This window comes from Bufo bufo, chromosome 1, assembly GCF_905171765.1.
Source record: "Bufo bufo chromosome 1, aBufBuf1.1, whole genome shotgun sequence".
NCBI classification, from domain to species: domain Eukaryota; kingdom Metazoa; phylum Chordata; class Amphibia; order Anura; family Bufonidae; genus Bufo; species Bufo bufo.
In genome coordinates, this window is record NC_053389.1 from 515,175,387 (window position 1) to 515,200,759 (window position 25,373).

The window sequence follows — 25,373 nt, forward strand, 5'->3', positions numbered from 1 at the left end:
GACCATAAAGGGACTACCCCCCTCAAGGGCCGTCCCATTGTCTCGGGTGTGGGTTCCTTAACACAGAATTGCGGCATTTATCTTTATCTGGTCTTGAGACTGTTTTTTCTTTACTGCTGTCCTGCACCAGGGAGACAATGGATTTTCTTAATAAGAGTCACCACCATCTCTCTGAGAAGGTCTGTCAGACGTTCTTCTGTACCTTTTGCATGATGTTCTTTGTTTTGGTTTCACTTTGTCATCTCCTTTCCTTCTCCCAGCTGTCACCTATTTACACTAATTGCCTCCCTTTATATTCCCTCCTATACTGTCTCACTTTGCGGTTTCTATTACTTCCTGATCACTGCTGGAGACTTCTGTTACTGCTTGTTCAGATAAGTCCTTTCTTGTATTGTGTTTACTTGCTGGCTTGATTCTAGGTGACCCTGACTCCCTCCGTATTAAGTGCAGGGAGCCGGTGGTCGTGTTCCCTCACTATTATAGGGTTTTCAGGTGTCACACAGTCTAGGTATGAGGGCATGCAATCGTCTACCTCTGAGACCTTTGTATGAGCTTAGCAGTCAGGGTGAGTTCTAAGGGTTTTCCAGGGGTCACCTTTATGCTCCTTAGTTTGGGATCAAGCCAGTTGGATGTTTATCCATAACTTCCAGCTATCTGCAATATCATCCGTGACAATAAGATTGAGATGCCTAATATTGATCCTGAATGTCTATTGGCCAGCATTGACGTGAAGTCATTGTAGAGTTCAATTCCCCATGAAAAAGAACTTACTGCGGTAGCGTACTATTTGAAAACTAGAGGTACGCAGTCTGTAAGGAACATAATTTTTTCATTTTGAATCTGCTTGAATTCATTATGACCCACAACTTATTTTTCTTTAGCACACAATTCTACGACCAGCTCAGGGGGACGGCTATGGGTAGACCCTGTGCCCCCACGTATTCCAACCTCTTCCTGGGCTGGTGGGAGGACAACATGGTGTTTCCAGATCACCAGGTGTGGTGGTGTGATAAAATATCATTTTGGATACGCTACATAGACGACATCTTCATGATTTGGAAGGGGAACGCAGATTAATTCAGAAGCCTTATTAATGAACTTAATAATAATCAAATAGGCATGAGATTTACATATGAGATACAGCATAAGACAATTACGTTCCTGGATGTCAGGGTGCAGAAACAGGAAGATAAATTGATAATTACTTTCTATAAAAAAACGACAGCTACGAACTCTATCTTACATTGGAAAAGTCATCACCCCCCAGCATTTAAAAGAGGTATCTCGAGGGGACAATACCTTTGGGTATGGAGAAATTGTTCTAACTCTGAAACGTTTCATGGAGAGGCTAGACAATTGCTTAATAGGTCCTGTGACAGAGGTTATCCACAGGCAACACTGAAAGATTCATTTAAATATGCTCTTCAATGGGACTGGACTAGCCTACTGATTAGAGTTGAGCAAACCCGAACTGTAAAGTTTGGGTTCGTACCGAACTTTAGGATTTTTGGCACCCGGACCCGAACATTTACGTAAAAGTTCGGGTTCGGTGTTCGGCGCTTTCTTGGCGCTTTTTGAAAAGCTGCACAGCAGCCAATCAACAAGCGTCATACTACTTGCTCCAAAAGGCCATCACAGCCATGCCTACTATTGGCATGGCTGTGATTGGCCAACTGCAGCATGTGACCCAGCCTCTATTTAAGCTGGAGTCACGTAGCGCCGCCCGTCACTCTGCTCTGATTAGTGTAGGGAACGGCTGCAGCTGCTGTGAGGGAGAGATCAGGGAGCAATCTTATCAAGAACCGGTTTATGTACTCAGCGATCTACAGAAAAAGTGTTTTGTGGGTGCAGTGCACAATTTTTTTTAGCCTGCCCTGAGCCAACTACTGCTGAAAACGAACTTTTTTTTCTTCAGTTAATCAATATCAATACATGATCGGGAGCCATTTTATGCAATGATAGTGCACCAGTACAGGATATCTACAAATCCCAAAAATACAGCTTTGGCATACTGGGGTGAAAAAAGTCTCTGATATACTGCACATTTTGGATTAGACAAGCATAAGTGAATGTCACATTTATGACAGAAATACAGCTTTTTGGTTAGGGTGAAAAAACACTCTAATATACTGCACATCTGGGATTAGACAAGCATAAGTGACTGTCACATTTAGGACAGAAATACATCTTTTTGGTTAGGGTGAAAAAACCCTCTAATACACTGCACATCAGGCTTTAGACAAGCATAAGTGACTGTCACATTTAGGCCATAAATACAGCTTTGGCATACTGGGGTGAAAAAAGCCTCTGATATACTGCACATCTGGGATTACACGTGCATAAGTGACTGTCACATTTGGGACAGAAATACAGCTTTTTGGTAAGGGTGAAAAAACCCTCTAATATACTGCATATCTGGGATTACATGTGCATAAATCACTGTCACATTTAGGACAGAAATACAGCTTATTGGTTAGTGTGAAAAAAACCTCTAATATACTGCACATCTGGGATTACACATGCATAAGTGACTGTCACATTTAGGCCATAAATACGGCTTTGGCATACTGGGGTGAAAAAAGCCTCTGAAATACAGCACATCTGGGATTACACGTGCATATGTTATTCTCACATTTAGGACAGAAATACAGCTTTTTGGTTAGGGTGAAAAAACCCTCTAATATACTGCACATCTGGGATTACACGTGCATAAGTGACTATCAAATTTATGCCATAAATACGGCTTTGGCATACTGGGGTGAAAAAAGCCTCTCATACACTGCACATCTGGGATTACACGTGCATAAGTGACTGTCACATTTAGGACAGAAATACAGCTTTTTGTTTAGGGTGAAAAAACCCTCTAATATACTGCACATCTGGGATTACACGTGCATAAATCACTGTCACATTTAGGACAGAAATAGAGCTTTTTGGTTAGGGTGAAAAAACCCTCTAATATACTGCACATCTGGGATTAGACAAGCATAAGTGACTGTCACATTTAGGCCATAAATACGGCTTTGACATACTGGGGTGAAAAAAGCCTATCATATACTGCACATCTGGGATTACACGTGCATAAGTGACTGTTACATTTAGGACAGAAATACAGCATTGGCATACTGGGGTGAAAAAAGCCTCTCATATACTGCACATCTGGGATTACACGTGCATAAGTGACGGTCACATTTAGGACAGAAATACAGCTTTTTGGTTAGGGTGAAAAACCCTTCTAATATACTGCACATCTGGGATTACACATGCATAAGTGACTGTCACATTTAGGCCATAAATACGGCTTTGGCATACTGGGGTAAAAAAAGCCTCTCATACACTGCACATCTGGGATTACACGAGCATAAGTGACTGTCACATTTAGGACAGAAATACAGCTTTTTGTTTAGGGTGAAAAAACACTCTTATATACTGCACACCTGGGATTAGACAAGCATAAGTGACTGTCACATTTAGGACAGAAATATAGCTTTTTGGTTAGGGTTGAAAAACCCTCTAATATACTGCACATCTGGGATTAGACAAGCATAAGTGACTGTCACATTTAGGCCATAAATACGGCTATGGCATACTGGGGTGAAAAAAGCCTCTGATATACTGCACATCTGGGATTAGACAAGCATAAGTGACTGTCACATTTAGACCTTAAATCCGGCTTTGGCATACTGGGGTGAAAAAAAGCCTCTGATATACTGCACATCTGGGATTACACGTGCATAAGTGACTGTCACATTTAACACAGAAATACAGCGTTTTGGTTACTGGGGTGAAAAAAAAACTGATATACTGCACATCTGGGATTACACGTGCATAAGTGACTGTCACATTTAGGCCATAAATACGGCTTTGGCATACTGGGGTGAAAAAAGCCTCTAATATACTGCACATCTGGGATTACATGTGCATAAGTGACTGTCACATTTCGGACAGAAATACAGCTTTTTGGTTAGGGTGAAAAAACCCTCTAATACACTGCACATCTGGGATTAGACAAGCATAAGTGACTGTCACATTTAGGCCATAAATACGGCTTTGGCATACTGAGGTGAAAAAAGCCTCTGATATACTGCACATCTGGGATTACACGTGCATAAGTGACTGTCACATTTAACACAGAAATACAGCTTTTTGGTTAGGGTGAAAAAATCCTCTAATATACTGCACATCTGGGATTAGACAAGCATAAGTGACTGTCACATTTAGACCTTAAATCCGGCTTTGGCATACTGGGGTGAAAAATGCCTTTGATATAGTGCACATTTAGGTTTAGACATGCATAAGTGAGTGTCACATTTAGGCCAGAAATACGGCTTTTTGGTTACTGGGGTGAAAAAACCCTCTGATATACTGCACATCTGGGATAAGACGTGCATAAGTTAGTGTCACATTTAGGCCACAAATACCACTGTTATATAAAGATAAAAAAAATAAAAAATTAGTGCAATACTCTACATCAGGGTTTATATTGGTGGTTAATTATTTTTAACATACTTAACCACTTTTTACTTTGCTTTATGAACGCTAACTATGAGGCAAACATCTAATAAGGGACGCGGTCATGGTCGTGGTAGTGGTGTTGGTGGAGCCTCTGGTGCAGGGAGAGGACGTGGCCGTTCTGCCACAGCTACATGTCCTGCTGAACCTACTACCTCAGGTCCCAGTAGCCGCCAGAATCTACAGCGATATTTGTTCGGGCCTAATGCCGTTCTAAGGATGGTAAGGCCTGAGTAAGTACAGGCGCTAGTCAATTGGGTGGCCGAAAGTGGATCCAGCACGTTCACATTATCTCCCACCCAGTCTTCTGCAGAAAGCGCACAGGTGGCGCCTGAAACCCATGCCCATCAGTCTGTCACATCACCCCTGTGCATATCGGGGAACCTGTCTTAGCCTCAAGTCATGCAGCAGTCTCTTATGCTGTTTGAAGACTCTGCTGGCAGGGTTTCCCAAGGGCATCCACCTAGCCCTTCCCCAGGGGTGAAAGACATAGAATGCACTGACTCACAACCACTTTCAGAGTTCGGAGGAAGAGGCAGTGGTGAGACCGAGCCAACAGCGTAGCAAAAGCGGGAGCAGGGTGCAAAAGCAGAGCAGCCGTCGCCAAAACAGTTCGCCTGCTACTGGCCACCGTCAACAGGGACCGAGCACACCAAAGGCAGCTTCAAGGAATTCCCTGGCATGGCACTTCTTCACACAATGTGCTGACGAAAAGACTCGAGTGGTTTGCACGCTGTGCAATCAGAGCCTGAAGCGAGGCATTAACGTTCTGAACCTTAGCACAACCTGCATGACCAGGCATCTACATGCGAGACACGGGCTGCAGTGGAATAAGGGCTCAGGCCCCTCCTGCTCCCTATTCTGCTGCTGCCTCGGCCTCTTCCTCCGCCTCTGGAGGAACGTTGGCACCTGCCGCCCAGCAAACAGAGGATGTGCCACCAACAATACCACCTCCGTCACCAAGCATCTCCACCATGTCACATCGAAGCGTTCACCTATCCATCTCACAAACCTTTAAGAGAAAGCGTAAATTCCCACCTAGCCACCCTCAATCCCTGGCCCTGAATGCCAGCATTTCTAAACTGCTGGCCTTTGAAAAGATGTCATTCAGGCTGGTGGAGACGGACAGCTTCAAACAGCTCATGTCGCTTGCTGTCCCACAGTACGTCGTTCCCAGCCGCCACTACTTCTCCAGGAGAGCCGTGCCCTCCCTGCACAACCGTCCACCTAACCACAGATACGTGGACCAGTAAGCACGGCCAGGGACTCTATTTCTCCCTAACTGCACACTGGGTAAATGTAGTGGCGGCTGGGCCCCAGGCGGAGAGCTGTTTGGCGCACGTCCTTTCGCCGCCAAGGATCGCAGGGCATCATTCTTTGCCTCCTGTTGCCTCCTCCTCCTACTCAGCTTCCTCCTCCTCTTCTACCACCTCCTCATTCGGTCAGCGACAGACCTTCACCACCAACTTCAGCACAGCCAGGGGTAAACGTCAGCAGGCTGCTCTGAAACTGATGTGTTTGGGGGACAGGCCACACACCGCGCAGGAGTTGTGGCGGGGTAATAGAACAATAGACCGATGAGTGGTTGCTGCCAGTGAGCCTCAAGCCCGGCCTGGTGGTGTGCGATAATGGGCGAAATCTTGTTGTAGCTCTGTCACGGCTGAGGATGGGGGAAACCCTCAGCCGTGCGATGTCAGATTATGTAGTGGCTGCTCGGCCAGGACGACAGAATTAGGGAGCAGGTCACCTCCTAACGCATCCCTAATCTGACCCTGACTCCTAACCATATGAGCCAACCCTGATGGTGGGAGGGCTCATACACCGGGACCTAATAATCCCTGCTAGCCCTCAGGATTGCCCTGGAACAAGGAGCAGGGTAAGACGACCTGTTCCTGCTAGATGTGGAGGAACAGGAGTCTCACTGGCCAAACTACAAAGAAAGGGGAACATGAACAGCTTATGGCAATGGCAGGTAAATGCAACAAGACAACACCTACCTGCCACAGACACAGAGCCTGGAACCTATGTATAAGTGCTGCTGTCCACAAGAACTCAAACGGACACAGCACACACCTCACTCAGGAACCCAGGACCATAAGCTGCAATAACAGAAAGACCAAACACACACCTTCATAACACCGTGTAACATAACATATTACCACAAGGGTGGCCCTCACTGGCAGATGGAATATAAACCAGGAGGAAGACTCCAGTTAACCATGGCGGAAGTACCCCTCAGACTTCTGCTCTCAACTGAGGCTAAATAGCCCATGTAGCCACACCCACACAGACACACCCAGTGCACACACACTAGGAAGGGAATTAACCCTTCCCACACCAGGGAAGGGAAGACAGCCACTTAAAGGGAACGTGCACACATACAAAAACCTTGTGCAGCACAAACAAACACAAGGCACACCTAATAGACAGGTTGCCAGGTGCAACCACATGCAATGTCAGCGAGCAGCCTAGCAACCAGCTCCATCTGCTCTACTGCCACAAACCTAATGTTGCCAGCGGCAACCACAGGTGAGGCAAAATACTTCAGCCCTCACCTGTGATTGACAACAACTCCAGACCACAGGCAACTGCATGTGGTTCAGGAGTCACGGCCATACCATGGTGGTGACAAGCTCTGGGACTAGCCAGTTTGACGCACATCCCTTGCCTGGAGCATGTGCTGAATTTGGTGGTGCAGAAATTCATTCACAACTACCCCGACATGTCAGAGCTGCTGCATAAAGTGCGGGCCGTCTGTGCGCGTTTCCGGCGTTCTCATCCTGCCGCTGCTCGCCTGTCTGCGCTACAGCGAGCGTAACTTCGGCCTTCCCGCTCACCGCCTCATATGCGACGTGCCCACCAGGTGGAACTCCACCTTGCATATGCTGGAGAGACTGTGCGAGCAGCAGCAGGCCATAGTGGAGTTTCAGCTGCAGCACGCACGGGTGGGTCGCACTGCGGAACAGCACCACTTCACCACCAATGACTGGGCCTCCATGCGAGACCTGTGTGCCCTGTTGCGCTGTTTCGAGTACTTCACCAACATGGCCAGTGGCAATGACGCCGTTATCAGCGTTACAATACCACTTCTATGTCTCCTTGAGAAAACACTTAGGGCGATGATGGAAGAGGATGTGGCCCAGGACGAGGAGGAGGAAGAGGGGTCATCTCTAACACTTTCAGGCCAGTCTTTTAGAAGTGGCTCAGAAAGAGGATTTTTGCAACAGCAGAGGCCAGGTACAAATTTGCCCAGCCAGGGCCCACTACTGGAGGACAAGGAGGAGGAGGATGAGGAGGAGGAGGATGGGAATGAAGCATGTTCACAGCAGGGTGGCATCCAATGCAGCTCGGGCCGATCACTGGTGCGTGGCTGGGGGGATACTGAGGACGCAGACGATACGCCTCCCACAGAGGACAGCTTGTCCTTACCTCTGGTCAGCCTGGCACACATGAGCGACTACATGCTCCAGTGCCTGCGCAACGACTACAGAGTTGCCCACATTTTAACGTGTGCTGACTACTAGGTGGCCACCCTTCTGGATCCCCGTTACAAAGACAATGTGCCGTCCTTAATTCCCTCACTGGAGCGCGATCGGAAGATGCGCGACTACAGGCGCACGCTAGTAGACGTGCTCCTGAGAGCATTCCCTTCTGACGCCGGGGGACAAGTGGAAGCACAAGGCTAAGGCAGGGTAGGAGGAAGAGGTCGCCAACGCAGCTGTGTCAGCACCAGCACCTCAGAAGGCAGGGTTAGCATGGCCGACATGTGGAAATGCTTTGTCACCTCGCCGCAACAAACGGCCCCAACTGCTAATAAGGTGCGTGTTAGCAGGAGGCAGCATTTGAACAACATGGTGGAACAGTACCTGTGCACACGACTACACGTACTAACTGATGGTTCTGCCCCATTCAACTTCTGGGTCTCCAAATTGTCCACATGGCCAGAGCTTGCCCTGTATGCCTTGGAGGTGCTGGCCTGCCTTGCAGCCAATGTACTCTCTGAACGAGTATTTAGCACGGCAGGAGGTGTCATTACAGACAGACGCAGCCACCTGTCCACAGCCAACGTGGACAAGCTCATGTTCATTAAAATAAACCAGGCTTGGATCTCACAAGACTTGTCTGTACCTTGTGCAGAATAGACATTTATACCACCATCAAACATACATTCTTATACTCAAGTCAAGTGCAATGATTCTTTGTTTTTGTTTTTATTATTTGTCCCAAAATTTTAGGGGCTACCTACCCCAATAAAAAATATATAAAGAAAACATTGTTGGCTACCTCCTCCTCCTTCATTGCTGACTCCACCTACATCACCACATTCACCGCCTCCTCAACCTACGACTCAATATCCACCTCCTTCTCTGAGTTGCAGGTAAATAATTTGTAATTTTTAGTTATTTTATTTCATTTTAAGTTATTTCCCTATCCACATTTGTTTGCAGAGCAGTTGCCATGCTCTTAAGCACATTTTACTGCCTTTTACATCCCTCTAGCCTTTTCAAGGACTATTTTAGGGCCATTTTAATTTTAAAAAGTGCCAATTTTAGTGCCCTAAATTGAAAAAATTCTTATTTTCAATTGTCGCGTGACATTTTACCATTTTTGGCATATACAAACCCCTGCTATGCCTGGGTGACAGGGGCCTAAATCTCTCAAAATGCTCTGTTGTATTGCTGGGTGACAGGAACCCCCTTTTGCCGTGAATAAACCCCTGCTGTGCCTGGGTGACAGGGGCCTAAATCTCTCAAAATCCTTTGTTCTTTTGCTGGGTGACATGAACCCCGTTTTGCCATGAATGAACCCCTGCTGTGCCTGTGTGGCAGGGGTCAAAATCTCTCGAAATGCTATGTTGTATTGCTGGGTGACATGAACCCCCTTTTGCCGTGAATGAAACCCTTCTGTGCCTGGGTGACAGGGGCCTAAATCTCTCAAAATCCTCTGTTGTATTGCTCGGTGACAAGAACCCCCTTTTGCCGTGAATGAACCCCTGCTGTGCCTGGGTGACAGGGGCCTAAATCTCTCAAAATCCTCTGTTCTATTGCTGGGTGACATGAACCCCCTTTTGACGTGAATGAACCCCTGCTGTGCCTGGGTGACAGGGGCCTAAATCTCTCAAAAACCTCTGTTGTATTGCTGGGTGACATGAACCCCTTTTTGCCGTAAATAAACCCCTGCTCTGCCTGGGTGACAGGGGCCTAAATCTCTCAAAATGCTCTGTTGTATTGCTGGGTGACGAGAACCCCCTTTTCCGTGAATAATCCCCTGCTGTGCCTGTGTGACAGGGGCCTAAATATCTCAAAATGCTCTGTTGTATTGCTGGGTGACATGAACCCTCCTTTGCCGTGAATGAACCCCTGCTGTGCATGGGTGACAGGGGCCTAAATCTCTCAAAATCCTCTGTTGTATTGCTCGGTGACAAGAACCCCCTTTTGCCGTGAATGAACCCCTGCTGTGCCTGGGTGACAGGGGCCTAAATCTCTCAAAATCCTCTGTTCTATTGCTGGGTGACATGAACCCCTTTTTGACGTGAATGAACCCCTGCTGTGCCTGGGTGACAGGGGCCTAAATCTCTCAAAATCGTCTGTTCTATTGCTGGGTGACATGAACCACATTTTGCCGTAAATAAACCCCTGCTCTGCCTGGGTGACAGGGGCCTAAATCTCTCAAAATGCTCTGTTGTATTGCTGGGTGACGAGAACCCCCTTTTGCCGTGAATGAACCCCTGCTGTGCCTGTGTGACAGGGGCCTAAATATCTCAAAATGCTCTGTTGTATTGCTGGGTGACATGAACCCTCCTTTGCCGTGAATGAACCCCTGCTGTGCCTGGGTGACAGGGGCCTAAATCTCTCAAAATCCTCTGTTCTATTGCTTGGTAACATGAACCCCCTTTTGCTGTGAATGAACCCCTGCTGTGCTTGGGTGACAGAGGCCTAAATCTCTCAAAATGCTCTGTTGTATTGCTGGGTGACATGAACCCCCTTTTGCCGTGAATGAACCCTTGCTGTGCCTGGGTGACAGGGGCCTAAATCTCTCAAAATCCTCTGTTGTATTGCTGGGTGACATGAACCCCCTTTTGCCGTGGAAAAACCCCTGCTGTGCCTGGGTGACAGGGGCCAAAATCTCTCAAAATGCTCTGCTGTATTGCTGGGTGACATGAACCCCCTTTTGCCGTGAATGAACCCCTGCTGTGCCTGGGTGACAGGGGCCTAAATCTCTCAAAATCCTCTGTTGTATTTCTGGGTGACATGTACCCCCTTTTGCCGTGAATTAACCCCTGCTGTGCCTGGGTGACAGAGGCCTAAATCTCTCAAAATCCTCTGTTCTATTGCTGGGTGACAAAAAACCCCTTTTTCCGTGAATAAACCCCTGCTGTGCTTGGGTGACAGGGGCCTAAATCTCTCAAAATCCTCTGTTGTATTGCTGGGTGACATGATCCCCCTTTTGCCGTGATTGAACCAGTGCTGTGCTGGGGTGACAGGAGCCTAAATCTCTCAAAATAGTCTGTTCTATTGCTGGGTGACATGAACCCCCTTTTGCCGTGAATGAACCCCTGCTCTGCATTGCTGACAGGTGTCGAAATCTCTCAAAATCCTCTGTTCTATTGCTGGGTGACATGAACCCCTTTTTGCCGTGAATGAACCCGTTCTCTGCATTGCTGACAGGGGCCTAAATCTCTCAAAATGCTCTGTTGTATTGCTGGGTGACATGAACCCCTTTTTCCGTGAATGAACCCCTGCTCTGCCTGGGTGACAGGGGCCTAAATCTCTCAAAATCCTCTGTTGTATTGCTGGGTGACATGAACCCCCTTTTGCCGTGGAAAAACCCCTGCTGTGCCTGGGTGACAGGGGCCTAAATCTCTCAAAATGCTCTGTTGTATTGCTGGGTTACGAGAACCCCCTTTTCCGTGAATAAACCCCTGCTGTGCCTGGGTGACAGGGGCCTAAATCTCTCAAAATCGTCTGTTCTATTGCTGGGTGACATGAACCACATTTTGCAGAGAATGAACCCCTGCTGTGCCTGGGTGACAGGGGCCTAAATCTCTCAAAATCCTCTGTTCTATTGCTGGGTGACATGAACCCCCTTTTGCTGTGAATGAACCCCTGATGTGCCTGGGTGACAGGGGCCTAAATATCTCAAAATGCTCTGTTGTATTGCTGGGTGACATGAACCCTCCTTTGCCGTGAATGAACCCCTGCTGTGCCTGGGTGACAGGGGCCTAAATCTCTCAAAATGCTCTGTTGTATTGCTGGGTGACAAGAACCCCCTTTTGCCGTGAATTAACCCCTGCTGTGCCTGGGTGACAGAGGCCTAAATCTCTCAAAATCCTCTGTTCTATTGCTGGGTGACATAAACCCCCTTTTTCCGTGAATGAACCCCTGCTGTGCCTGGGTGACAGAGGCCAAAATCTCTCAAAATGCTATGTTGTATTGCTGGGTGACATGATCCCCCTTTTGCCGTTATTGAACCACTGCTGTGCCAGGGTGACAGGGTGCCTAAATCTCTCAAAATCGTCTGTTCTATTGCTGGGTGACATGAACCCCGTTTTGCCGTGAATGAACCCCTGCTGTGCCTGGGTGACAGGGGCCTAAATCTCTCAAAATCCTCTGTTCTATTGCTGGGTGACATGAACCCCCTTTTGCCGTGAATGAACCCCTGCTGTGCTTGGTTGACCAGGGGCCTAAATCTCTCAAAATCCTCTGTTATATTGCTGGGTGACATGAACCCCCTTTTGCCGTGAATGAACCCCTGCTGTGCCTGGGTGACAGGGGCCTAAATCTCTCAAAATGCTCTGTTGTATTGCTGGGTGACATGATCCCCCTTTTGCCGTGAATGAACCCCTTCTGTGTCTGGGTGACAGGGGCCTAAATCTCCCAAAATCCTCTGTTCTATTGCTGGGTGACATTAACCCCCTTTTGCCGTGATTGAACCCCTGCTCTGAATTGCTGACAGGGGCCTAAATCTCTCAAAATACTCTGTTCTATTGCTGGGTGACATGAACCCCCTTTTGCCGTGAATGAACCCCTGCTCTGCATTGCTGACAGGGGCCTAAATCTCTCAAAATACTCTGTTCTATTGCTGGGTAACATGTACCCCCTTTTGCCGTGAATGAACCCCTGCTGTGCCTTGGTGACAGGGGCCGAAATCTCTCAAAATCCTATGTTCTATTGCTGGGTGACAAGAACCCACTTTTGCTGTGAATGAACCCCTGCTGTGCCTGGGTAACAGGGGCCTAAATCTCTCAAAATCCTCTGTTGTATTGCTGGGTGACATGATCCCCCTTTTGCCGTGAATGAACTCCTTCTGTGTTTGGGTGACAGGGACCTAAATCTCCCAAAATCCTCTGTTCTATTGCTGGATGACATGAACCCCCTTTTGCCGTGATTGAACCCCTGCTCTGAATTGCTGACAGGGGCCTAAATCTCTCAAAATCCTCTGTTCTATTGCTGGGTGACATGAACCCCCTTTTGCCGTGAATGAACCCCTGCTCTGCATTGCTGACAGGGGCCTAAATCTCTCAAAATCCTCTGTTCTATTGCTGGGTGACATGATCCCCCTTTTGCTGTGAATGAACCCCTGCTATGCCTAGGTGACAGGGGCCTAAATCTCTCAAAATCCTCTGTTCTATTGCTGTGTGATATGAACCCCCTTTTGCCGTGAATGAACCCCTGATGTGCCTGGGTGACAGGGGCCTAAATCTCTCAAAATGCTCTGTTGTATTGCTGGGTGACATGATCCCCCTTTTGCCGTGAATGAACTTCTTCTGTGTCTGGGTGACAGGGGCCTAAATCTCCCAAAATCCTCTGTTCTATTGCTGGGTGACATGAACCCCCTTTTGCCATGATTGAACCCATGCTCTGAATTGCTGACAGGGGCCTAAATCTCTCAAAATCCTCTGTTCTATTGCTGGGTGACATGTACCCCCTTTTGCCGTGAATGAACCCCTGCTGTGCCTTGGTGACAGGGGCCGAAATCTCTCAAAATCCTATGTTCTATTGCTGGGTGACAAGAACCCACTTTTGCTGTGAATGAACCCCTGCTGTGCCTGGGTAACAGGGGCCTAAATCTCTCAAAATCCTCTGTTTTATTGCTGGGTGACATGATCCCCCTTTTGCCGTAAATGAACCCCTTCTGTGACTGGGTGACAGGGGCCTAAATCTCCCAAAATCCTCTGTTCTATTGCTGGGTGACATGAACCCCTTTTTGCCGTGATTGAACCCCTGCTCTGGATTGCTGACAGGGGCCTAAATCTCTCAAAATCCTCTGTTCTATTGCTGGGTGACATGAACCCCCTTTTGCCGTGAATGAACCCCTGCTGTGCCTGGGTGACAGGGGCCTAAATCTCTCAAAATCCTCTGTTCTATTGCTGGGTGACATGAACCCCCTTTTGCCGTGAATGAACCCCTGCTGTGCCTGGGTGACAGGGGCCTAAATCTCTCATAATCCTCTGTTCTATTGCTGGGTGACATGAACCCCCTTTTGCTGTGAATGAACCCCTGCTGTACCTGGGTAACAGGGCCCTAAATCTCTCAAAATCCTCTGTTCTATTGCTGGGTGACATGAACCCCCTTTTGCCGTGAATGAACCCCTGCTGTGCCTGGGTGACAGGGGCCTAAATCTCTCATAATCCTCTGTTCTATTGCTGGGTAACATGATCCCCCTTTTGCCGTGATTGAACCACTGCTGTGCCGGGGTGACAGGGGCCTAAATCTCTCAAAATCGTCTGTTCTATTGCTGGGTGACATGAACCCCCTTTTGCCGTGAATGAACCCCTGCTCTGCATTGCTGACAGGGGTCGAAATCTCTCAAAATCCTCTGTTCTATTGCTGGACTTTTTTATTAAAATATAAATAAATAACTTACATAATGGAAAACTTATCCAAACATAGCAATAAACCAAACAAGTGACATAACACAGAGTCTAGCAAAAATACTATTCCCTTACCCGACCAGTCTCCCACCCCAAAACCCCCTATTTTACATATTTACATATTAAAATGCTTTCATGCTCATCTAAAATCCATTTATACAAAACATATATACAGACATATTAAGCAGAAACCTTAACTTAAATACTAACTATTAAACCCTTCACCAACCCCCACTGCAAACGGACAAACTGACCACCCTCAAAGTTCAAAGGGAAAAGAAAACCCTGAGCTCTGTCAGTCCGTAAGTTCATCCCCAGTTGGACTGGGGTCGACCAGTTTGTATCACACACAATTATTATTATTATTATTTTTTTTTTATTTTTTTTTATATATATATACATATATATATATATATATATATATATACACATACATACATACATACACATACATATATATACATACACATTTTATTAATTTTTTTATATATTTTCCTTTTATTAATTTTTTTTTTATATATATATATCCCCCCCTTATATACACATATATACATATACCCCACCTCCTCCCCCCACACCCCCTTCCCAACCTAACTAAGCCCCACTACACCTCTACTAATATAATACAACATATTATTACAACATAACTTAATATAATATAATACAGTACAGATTAACTACTTTCCAAAATCTACAACACCGAACACTTCCCACAACTTGTCGGCTATGGTTCAGTAGCCTGTAAGCCTTTTCATCCTATTCTTAAAACAAAACAAAACTCTAACTGTGTCTTCTAGATCAGCCCACCACCAGGACAAGGAGTATTACTCAGTCAGGGAACCCCAAAACAAAAGCCCCTCCACAGGCGAGAGGCCTTTGGGTCCCCCCACTTTTCATACTCCAGAGAGCGCACCTTCACCAGGTCCCCTTTAATGTTCCTATGTACCGTTTCCACTGGGAGGATTTTGCGACTCGTCGACACTAGACACCGTGCACACCAGATGTGATGCCTAACCACTGCACTGACTAAAAATAAAGTGCGACGGTCCCTCCCACCAAGGTCTTTGAATGCGCCATAGGCCCATTCCGCATAAGACAAGGCGGCCAGCCTGGGCCAACCGATGGAAGCCCCCACCCTTTTGTACACCTCTATATTAAAGGGACAGTGAAGCAGGAAGTGGTCCATGCTTTCCAGCACGCCCCCACACCCCTCCCGGGGACAACCCCTTTCCTCGGGGTTCCTGCACTTCATATTATCCCTTACATATAGCTTTCCATGAAAGCAGCGCCAAGTCACATCCCAAACCTTCTTAGGGATCCTTTCTGAATTAAGCAAAAGTAGCCCACCCTCCAGATCTTGACTTGGGCAATCCTTCAAGGCCAGCGGCGCCTGGAAGAAAGAAGACAGGACCCCCCTGTCAAGGGAACCCCTCGACATGGTCTCTATCTCAGTCCTTCTCAGGCCCCACAGCCTTATGATCTTCAGAACCGGGGCAACGTAAGCCGGGAGATGTCCATGTGACGCACGCAGGTCTTTCACACGCCCTCCTGTCTCCCATTCCTGGAAGAAGGGCCGGAACCATTCCCTACAGGAAATTACCCACAAAGGAGCCCTCTCTTTCCAGAGATTTGCAATGTTTATTTTCAAGAAGGTATTTGTTAAAAATACCACTGGGTTGACCATATCCAACCCGCCTAGTCTCCTTGTGCGGTAAGTCACCTCTCTCCTGATTAGGTTCAGCCTATTTCCCCATAACATCTGGAAAAAGAGGCTGTAGACCGTTGCCCAGAGAGAGCCTGGCAAGACACAGACACTGCTCAGATATAAAAGCACAGGAATCAGGTAAGCTTTGCACAAGTGAACCCTTTCCCTGAGGGATAAAGACCACCCCTTCCAGCGGTCCACCTTTTGGGCGACATCTTTCAGTCTACCCTCCCAATTTTGTTGATGATAATCCTCATCTTGGCCAAAGTTGATGCCTAAGATCTTTACTGATTTCTGGGGTTCTGGAAGAGTGCCCTGGAGATCGAAGACAGGATCCCCTTCCCCCAGCCAGAGAGTCTCACATTTGTCCCTGTTAATCTGGGACCCGGAAACTTCCGAATAGCGATTCACCTCCGACATCACCCATCCCACCTCCTCTTCCGAAGAGGTAAAAATAGAGACATCATCGGCATACGCTACCACCTTCAGAGATGGCCCCCCCACCGCCAGTTCCATCCTCACCCCCGCCAACAGTCCACGATCTACCCTTCTGATGAAAGGATCGATTGCAAACACGTACAGCAGAGGGCTTAAAGGACATCCCTGGCGGACACCGGAAGCCACCCCAAAAGGACGACCCAGCCAACCATTAACCAACGGGAAACTCTCGGCCCCTTTGTACAAGGTTTTTAGCCAATCTACAAACCTCCCGGGTAGACAATACCACAAGAGGACAGACCACAGGTATTCGTGATTCACTCGGTCAAAAGCCTTAGCCTGATCCAGGGATAACAAAAGCCCCTTCCAAAGACCCGCCCTGCCCCATTCCACGGCCTCTCGGACACTCAGAACGGCGCTAAAAGCGCTCCGCCCGGGAACTGAACAATGCTGGGACCCCGAAAGAAGCTTCGGCGCAAATTTCGCCAATCTGCAGAAGAGTATCTTTGCCAAAATCTTTCTGTCCACATTGAGAAGCGATATGGGTCTCCAATTCTCAATGCGGGACGGATCCTTACCCTTTGACAGAAGAATCAGGGCGGACTTACCCATTGACCTTGGCAGAGTGCCCGAGGAAAGACATTCATTATACACCTCGGTCAAGAGAGGAACTAATTGTTCCCTAAAAGTCTTATACCACTCGGATGTTAAGCCATCCGTACCTGGTGATTTTTTGGGCCTAAGCCCATCAATGGCCAGTCTCACTTCCTCTTCCCTGATAGGTTCTGTCAAAATATCAAGAGAGGGGTCCATTCCCGCCCCGGGAATCGACCCAGCCAAGAAAGCTGAAAGACTGTCCCGATTTAGTTCTTTCCTACCCAAGAGGTGAGAGTAGAAGGACCTGACGACCTCCAGGATCCCTGATTTGGACCTATTCAGGGAGCCCGTACTGTCAACCAGGCCCAACACTAGTTTACTTCTTACTGCCATCTTACAGTTCCCGTAAGGGTCGGGCGAGCGGTATTTCCCAAAATCCCTCTCGGTAACCAAAGAGGCGTACCTATCATACTGACACCTCTTGAGCAAGGATTTCACACGAGAGATATCCTCGCGGCTATCTCCCGTCGACACAAGTCTTTCAAGTTTCTTCCTCAGTTCCTGGTACAGACGGTATCTGTCCCAGCTCCTGAGGTTAGAGAGCTTTCGGAAAAACCTTGCCGTCCTTTTTTTAAACATCTCCCACCACTCCGACTTACTGTTGCACATGTCCACCAAAGGTACCTGGCTCTGAAGGAAATCCTCAAAGGATTGTCTTACCATCGCTTCTTCCAGGAGAGACGAATTCAACTTCCATATTCCTTTTCCCATGCGGGAAGTCTCTGTAACATTCAGAGAGAAACTAATTAAACAGTGATCGGAGAATTCCACTTCCTCAGCTTGTAAAGCCGAAAAAACAGCCTCCTCCTTCAAATAAAACCTATCTATTCTAGACCTACGATTTCCCTGATTAAAGGTGAAATCCACGTGATCCGGTTTGTGCCGTAAATGAGCATCCACCAGACGAGCTTCCTCAACTATTCTACTCAAGACGACGCCATCAGCATCCAGCCCACCTCTGGGGACCCCCCTATCACAGACTCTAGTCACATTGTTAAAGTCTCCTCCAAAGATCACTTGTCGGCTGGTAAAAAGAAAAGGCTTAATCCTCATAAGAAGACATTTACGGTCCCACCTACTTTGTGGTCCATAGATGTTGATTAATCTTAATTCTTGTCTTCCCATGAGGACATCTAGAATCAGGCACCTTCCCATTTCCAACTCGATAATCCTTCTGCATTCTACTCTTTCGGCGGTTTTAAAAAGGACCGCCACCCCGCTACGTGGCTCGGCCGCAAGAGACCAGAATGACGGACCGAGCCGCCATTCCTGCTTGGCTTTCGCCAGCAACTCAACACTTGTTAACCAGGTCTCTTGCAAAAATAAAATTTCAGCATCAATACGGCTGAAAAAATCAAAGGCCATAAAACGGGCCACGTCTGACTTAATGCTAGCAACATTAATACTTGCTAGCGTCAACAGGGTGAGTTCCGCCATCATACATGATCGAGTTGGATAGCTTTCTTTTTCCCCCCTCCACCACCACTCTCCTCATCATTATCTCCTGATCCTTCATTTTCCTTTTGCCTTTTCAGACACACTGATACATCCATACCGTTCTGTTTGCCCACGGAATCAGGCTTAGCCCCCCCTCCAGAAGAAGGAGGGCAGGGCCCGGCAACCTGCGAGGAGGCCTTTGCGCCCTCCGGTACCACATCCTCCTCCTCCCCAACTGGAGTTGGGGGATCCTCGTCAAGGACCTGATACCGGTTGGAGAGATCCACAGGAGGGGCCCCGACTAATTCTTCCTCTGGCATCTGGTCAAGGGTGAGTGGGACAGATGAATCCCACTCCAGAGAGGGCTTGCGACCCTCTCCTTTCTTTTTCCTCTTGCTCCGTTTGTTCCTCCTATCCCTCAACCACATTCTGTAATCCTCATCCATGCTTTCGCCGTACGAGGATACGGATGTAGTAGAGGGGTTGGCTTCCTCAGGCTGAACCCCAGGTCCTCCCTCCTCATCGCTGTACCCTGGGTCGCTACAACCTAGATCCCCAGCCAAAAGGCCTGCCAGAGGATCAACCAAGGGACCAGCTGCCGCCTGCTCCCTATCTCTACGTCGTTTTTCTTGCCGTTTAATCTTGGAAGGCCTTAAGTTCTTAACTGTACCCTGTCTGCTTCTTCCAGTGCTGGTATCACCGGCACTCGTCCCTTCACCAACCGGCCCAGTCCCGGCAGCAGGCCCTTCTTCAACAACAGACCCAGCTTCATGGCTAGCATCCGCTTGAGTCCGGGCCCGTCCCTGAGCCTTGTTGGAAAAGGCAAGCGGACAACGACTGAAGGGATGACCCAGGTCCCCGCACAGGTTACACCGAATCCGTCTACAGGATGCGGCAAGATGGCCAATGTCCCCACACTTTGCACACTTGCGAACGTCGCATTGTGCGCTAAAGTGGGTGGGACTACCACACCTATAGCAGACCTTCGGCTGTCCCTGATAGAAAACCATAATTCTATCTCTACCCAAGAAAGCAGAGGAGGGGATATGAGCAACTGAGTTGCCCTGTGCCCTCAGCTTTACGCTGAAGGTCCAGGCACCTGACCAGATGCCGTGATCATCCAAAACTTTGGCGGGGAATTGTCCAACCTCGCCATAACGACTGAGCCATGTCATAATGTCCACGCTAGAAAGTGATTCGTTACAGGTTAATACCGTCACTTTCTTGACCATCGTCTGGCGGGTTATAGCCTGGACAGAAAATCCCCGCCAGGCCGGGGTGTTCTTTGCCAGTTCATATTTAGACCAGAAGAGCTCAAGCCCCTCTGGTCTAACAAAACTAACATCAAAACTCTTGGTGCCGTAGGGATGGATTAGGGCAAAGATGTCATTTGCCACAAAGCCCATCCCCAGGAGAAGCTCTACAACGTCTTTCCTAGAAGGCGTTGCTTCTTCACTCCTCCAAGAGAGACGGGCCACATTCCTACGGCTCCCCCCGGATGTAGGGAGAGACCAAACGGTCTCTCCCGCTCTTTCCTCTCGGAAGGTTCTCAGACCATGTCTCTCTGTCCAAAAAGACAGGTTAACCGGTTCACCCTCCACCTGCATGGAAGTCTCTTTCCCCTTCCTCAAAGCCTCCAAGAGGCGCCGTTGCAAGTTACCATTACCTGATTCCCTGGGCAAAGAGTCACCTGCAGCCACACTAGCATATGATCTCCTATTTGGACTTACACAATCCCCTGCTTCCCTTGCAACCTGCCTCCTCCCGTCAGCCTCTTCCTCAGCCTCTTCCTCCTCGACTTCCGTATCTGCTGCATAAGCAGCTACCAATTCCTCGTTCATACTCTCACCAGTTATATCTTCATTTGCCTCGCCATTCATTTCACTATTTCCATCCTTATTTGTAACAATGTCCTCATTCATACTCTCATTCATACTCTCATTCATACTCTCATTTGCGTCTCTTCCTAAGTTACCACTCGCAACATCTTTTACCTTGCTTACAATCCCATCGCTCTTCACTCCCCTCAGACTGGTCGGGTTCCCTAGAGAAGTACTGGCGTCATTAAAGGCAGGGTTTGAAGGGCCCCCCATTTCAGGAACTGCAGAGGACCTCTTATCCTCCACACCCCTCACCCTCTCTGCAGCCCGCACAGTCCCTGAAGATTCTGCAACCTCCACAGACTTTAATGGTTTCTTTACTGGTTTCTTTACTGGTGTCTTTATAAACCTTCCAGATTTTGCCCTGGCCCTTTCTAATGCCTTTTTCTGAGCCTTGTCCGCAGCCATTCCATCCTTCACCTTGTCCGCAACACTGTCAGGGGTTTTAACCCTGTCTGCTCCTGTGTTCTCCTTTCCACTGCAGGAAAGGGGGACACCTTCTGCCACCATCTCAGATTCATTCTCCCGTGCTGTTTGGCCTGATTCCACTACAGGAACCGGGCTGGGCTCAGCAATGGGTTCAAAAGGCACAAAACGTAATACTTCTTCTTTTATGATCTTCTTTTTCTTTTCTTTTACCACCTCATCCTCTGGGACCTCCTCGTCACCGAAATACAATTTGCCCACTGGGGATTCCAGCTGCCTGATCTCCACCATTAGTCTCCCCCCAGACCTGCCTTCATCCCCAGAGGATGACATAACTGGTTCAGAGGGGTCCCCTTGGCCACCCGGTAATGAGTCCACCTCTGATTCCACCGCCGACTCCTTCACCGTCCTCTGGCTTCCAGACCGCAGCCCTAACGGACTGGAGCCAGACATGCTTTCAAACCGACAGTCATTTTTAAATTTTTCCATAAACGGCCCTCCATTTTTCACTATAGAGGCCCTCTTTTCCTCCAAAGTCGCAATCTCCTCCTCCAGCTTCTCCAGCCTGGAGGAGAGGACCACTTTTTTACTTCTTGGTAACATGTTGTCCTGAACTTTCACATTCTTATACTGCAATTTAAGTCGTTTTAATTGCTTCTTTACCTCCTCATACTGGTTTAAAGTTGATGAGTATAATGAGGGGGTTTCAGTGGGGCTCATGACACCCCAATTAAACAGTCTCCTGGCCTCTCCACCTTGTACACCAGAGGAGATACCAGGAGAAGAGCCAGAAACACCAGCAACCACACCAGGAGCTAAGTCACTGCTAGTTACACCTGAAGCACCCCTTCTGGGCTGAGGCACAGAAATACTACTCCAAGCTTCACATACCTCACCCTTTGGGGTTCCAGGCTCCATTCCTGCAGCTTTTCCTGGTCCAGAGACTTCGCAGGCTGCTTGTGCAGCAACCTGACCCGCCGGCTCTGCTCTCTGCTCACCCGCTGCCTGCTCAGCAGCGGGCCTTTCTTTTCCATCCAGCTTTCCTGGGTGCAGAGTTATCTGCTCTGAAGAGGAGCTCAGAGAGGATCCTAGGCTTGTTTTCCTCCCAGGACCTCTCCTGACCCCGCCCGGTGCATTGCTGGAGTCACACAGGGATTCCTGCAGTGGATCTCTGCTGCTCCTGGTTGCTGCTCCTCTCCTGCCCGCAGTCTGAGCAGGGCTGTCACCTGTTCCCTGCGGCTTTGCAGCCGCACGCTGCGGGGTTCTCTGAGGCTTTCCACTGGCCGCCGATGTCACATTGCCGCTGATTCTTGATGCTGGAGAATCAGGAGGTAAGTCTCCAGTTTCAGGGGGTCTTCCTGCCGCACGCGGGGTTCCATTATGGCTGCCGGCACGTGTAGATAAACGGCGGCAGTCAGGGGCTCGAGGATCCATACCTGGAGAACACGCCACCCCCTGGGGAAAGGGCAGCGTATCCCCCAGCACACAATATCAGGCTCTGGATCCTCTCACAGAGTGCAGCACAGAGGCAGAAACACAGCTCCTCCTCCTCCTTTTGCCGGGAATGAACCCCTGCTGTGCCTGGGTGACTGGGGCCTAAATCTCTCAAAATCCTCTGTTGCATTACTGGGTGACATGAACCCCCTTTGCCGTGAATGAACCCGTTCTCTGCATTGCTGACAGGGGCCGAAATCTCTCAAAATCCTCTGTTCTATTGCTGGGTGACAAGAACACCCTTTTGCCGTGAATGAACCCCTGCTGTGCCTCGGTGACTGGGGCCTAAATCTCTCAAAATCCTCTGTTCTTTTGCTGGGTGACATGAACCCCCTTTTGCCGTGAATGATCCCCTGCTCTGCATTGCTGACAGGGGCCTAAATCTAAAAAAAAAATCCTCTGTTCTATTGCTGGGTGACATAATCCCCCTTTTGCTGTGAATGAACCCCTGCTATGCCTAGGTGACAGGGGCCTAAATCTCTCAAAATCCTCTGTTCTATTGCTGGGTGACTCGAACCCCCTTTTGCCGTGAATAAACCCTTGCTGTGCCTGGGTGACAGGGGCCTAAATCTCTCAAAATCCTCTGTTGTTTTGCTGGGTGACATGAACACCCTTTTGCTGTGAATGAACCCCTGCTGTGCCTGGGTGACAGGGGCCTAAATCTCTCAAAATCCTCTGTTCTATTGCTGGGTGACATGAACCCCCTTTTGCCGTGAATGAACCCCTGATCTGCATTGCTGACAGGGGCCTTAATCTCTCAAAATCCTCTGTTATATTGCTGGGTGACATGAACCCCCTTTTGCCGTGAATGAACCCCTGCTCTGCCTGGGTGACAGGGGCCTAAATCTCTCAAAATCTTCTGTTCTATTGCTGGATGACATGAACCCCCTTTTGCCGTGAATGAACCCCTGCTGTGCCTGGGTGACAGGGGCCTAAATCTCTCAAAATCCTCTGTTCTATTGCTGGGTGACATGAACCCCCTTTTGCCGTGAATGAACCCCTGCTCTGCATTGCTGACAGGGGCCTTAATCTCTCAAAATCCTCTGTTATATTGCTGGACTTTTTTATTAAAATATAAATAAATAACTTACATAATGGAAAACTTATTCAAACATAGCAATAAACCAAACAAGTGACATAACACAGAGTCTAGCAAAAATACTATTCCCTTACCCGACCAGTCTCCCACCCCAAAACCCCCTATTTTACATATTTATATATTAAAATGCTTTCATGCTCATCTAAAATCCATTTATACAAAACATATATACAGACATATATACAAAATGTAATAATTACATGCCAGCCGTATATAAAAAACAAATATACAAAACACAAGCAGAAACCTTAACTTAAATACTAACTATTAAACCCTTCACCAACCCCCACTGCAAACGGACAAACTGACCACCCTCAAAGTTCAAAGGGAAAAGAAAACCCTGAGCTCTGTCAGTCCGTAAGTTCATCCCCAGTTGGACTGGGGTCGACCAGTTTGTATCACACACAATTATTATTATTTTTTTTTTTTTTTTTTTTATATATATACATATATATACATACATACATACACATATATATATATATATATATATACACACATATTTTTTTATTTTTTTTTATATTTTCCTTTTATACATTTTTTTTTTTTTTTATATATATATCCCCCCCTTATATACACATATATACATATACCCCACCTCCTCCCCCCACACCCCCCTCCCAACCTAACTAAGCCCCACTACACCTCTACTAATATAATACAACATATTATTACAACATAACTTAATATAATATAATACAGTACAAATTAACTACTTTCCAAAATCTACAACACCGAACACTTCCCACAACTTGTCGGCTATGGTTCAGTAGCCTGTAAGCCTTTTCATCCTATTCTTAAAACAAAACAAAACTCTAACTGTGTCTTCTAGATCAGCCCACCACCAGGACAAGGAGTATTACTCAGTCAGGGAACCCCAAAACAAAAGCCCCTCCACAGGCGAGAGGCCTTGGGGTCCCCCCACTTTTCATACTCCAGAGAGCGCACCTTCACCAGGTCACCCCTAATGTTCCTATGTACCGTTTCCACTGGGAGGATTTTGCGACTCGTCGACACTAGACACCGTGCACACCAGATGTGATGCCTAACCACTGCACTGACTAAAAATAAAGTGCGACGGTCCCTCCCACCAAGGTCTTTGAATGCGCCATAGGCCCATTCCGCATAAGACAAGGCGGCCAGCCTGGGCCAACCGATGGAAGCCCCCACCCTTTTGTACACCTCTATATTAAAGGGACAGTGAAGCAGGAAGTGGTCCATGCTTTCCAGCACGCCCCCACACCCCTCCCGGGGACAACCCCTTTCCTCGGGGTTCCTGCACTTCATATTATCCCTTACATATAGCTTTCCATGAAAGCAGCGCCAAGTCACATCCCAAACCTTCTTAGGGATCCTTTCTGAATTAAGCAAAAGTAGCCCACCCTCCAGATCCTGACTTGGGCAATCCTTCAAGGCCAGCGGCGCCTGGAAGAAAGAAGACAGGACCCCCCTGTCAAGGGAACCCCTCGACATGGTCTCTATCTCAGTCCTTCTCAGGCCCCACCGCCTTATGATCTTCAGAACCGGGGCAACGTAAGCCGGGAGATGTCCATGTGACGCACGCAGGTCTTTCACACGCCCTCCTGTCTCCCATTCCTGGAAGAAGGGCCGGAACCATTCCCTATAGGAAATTACCCACAAAGGAGCCCTCTCTTTCCAGAGATTTGCAATGTTTATTTTCAAGAAGGTATTTGTTAAAAATACCACTGGGTTGACCATATCCAACCCGCCTAGTCTCCTTGTGCGGTAAGTCACCTCTCTCCTGATTAGGTTCAGCCTATTTCCCCATAACATCTGGAAAAAGAGGCTGTAGACCGTTGCCCAGAGAGAGCCTGGCAAGACACAGACACT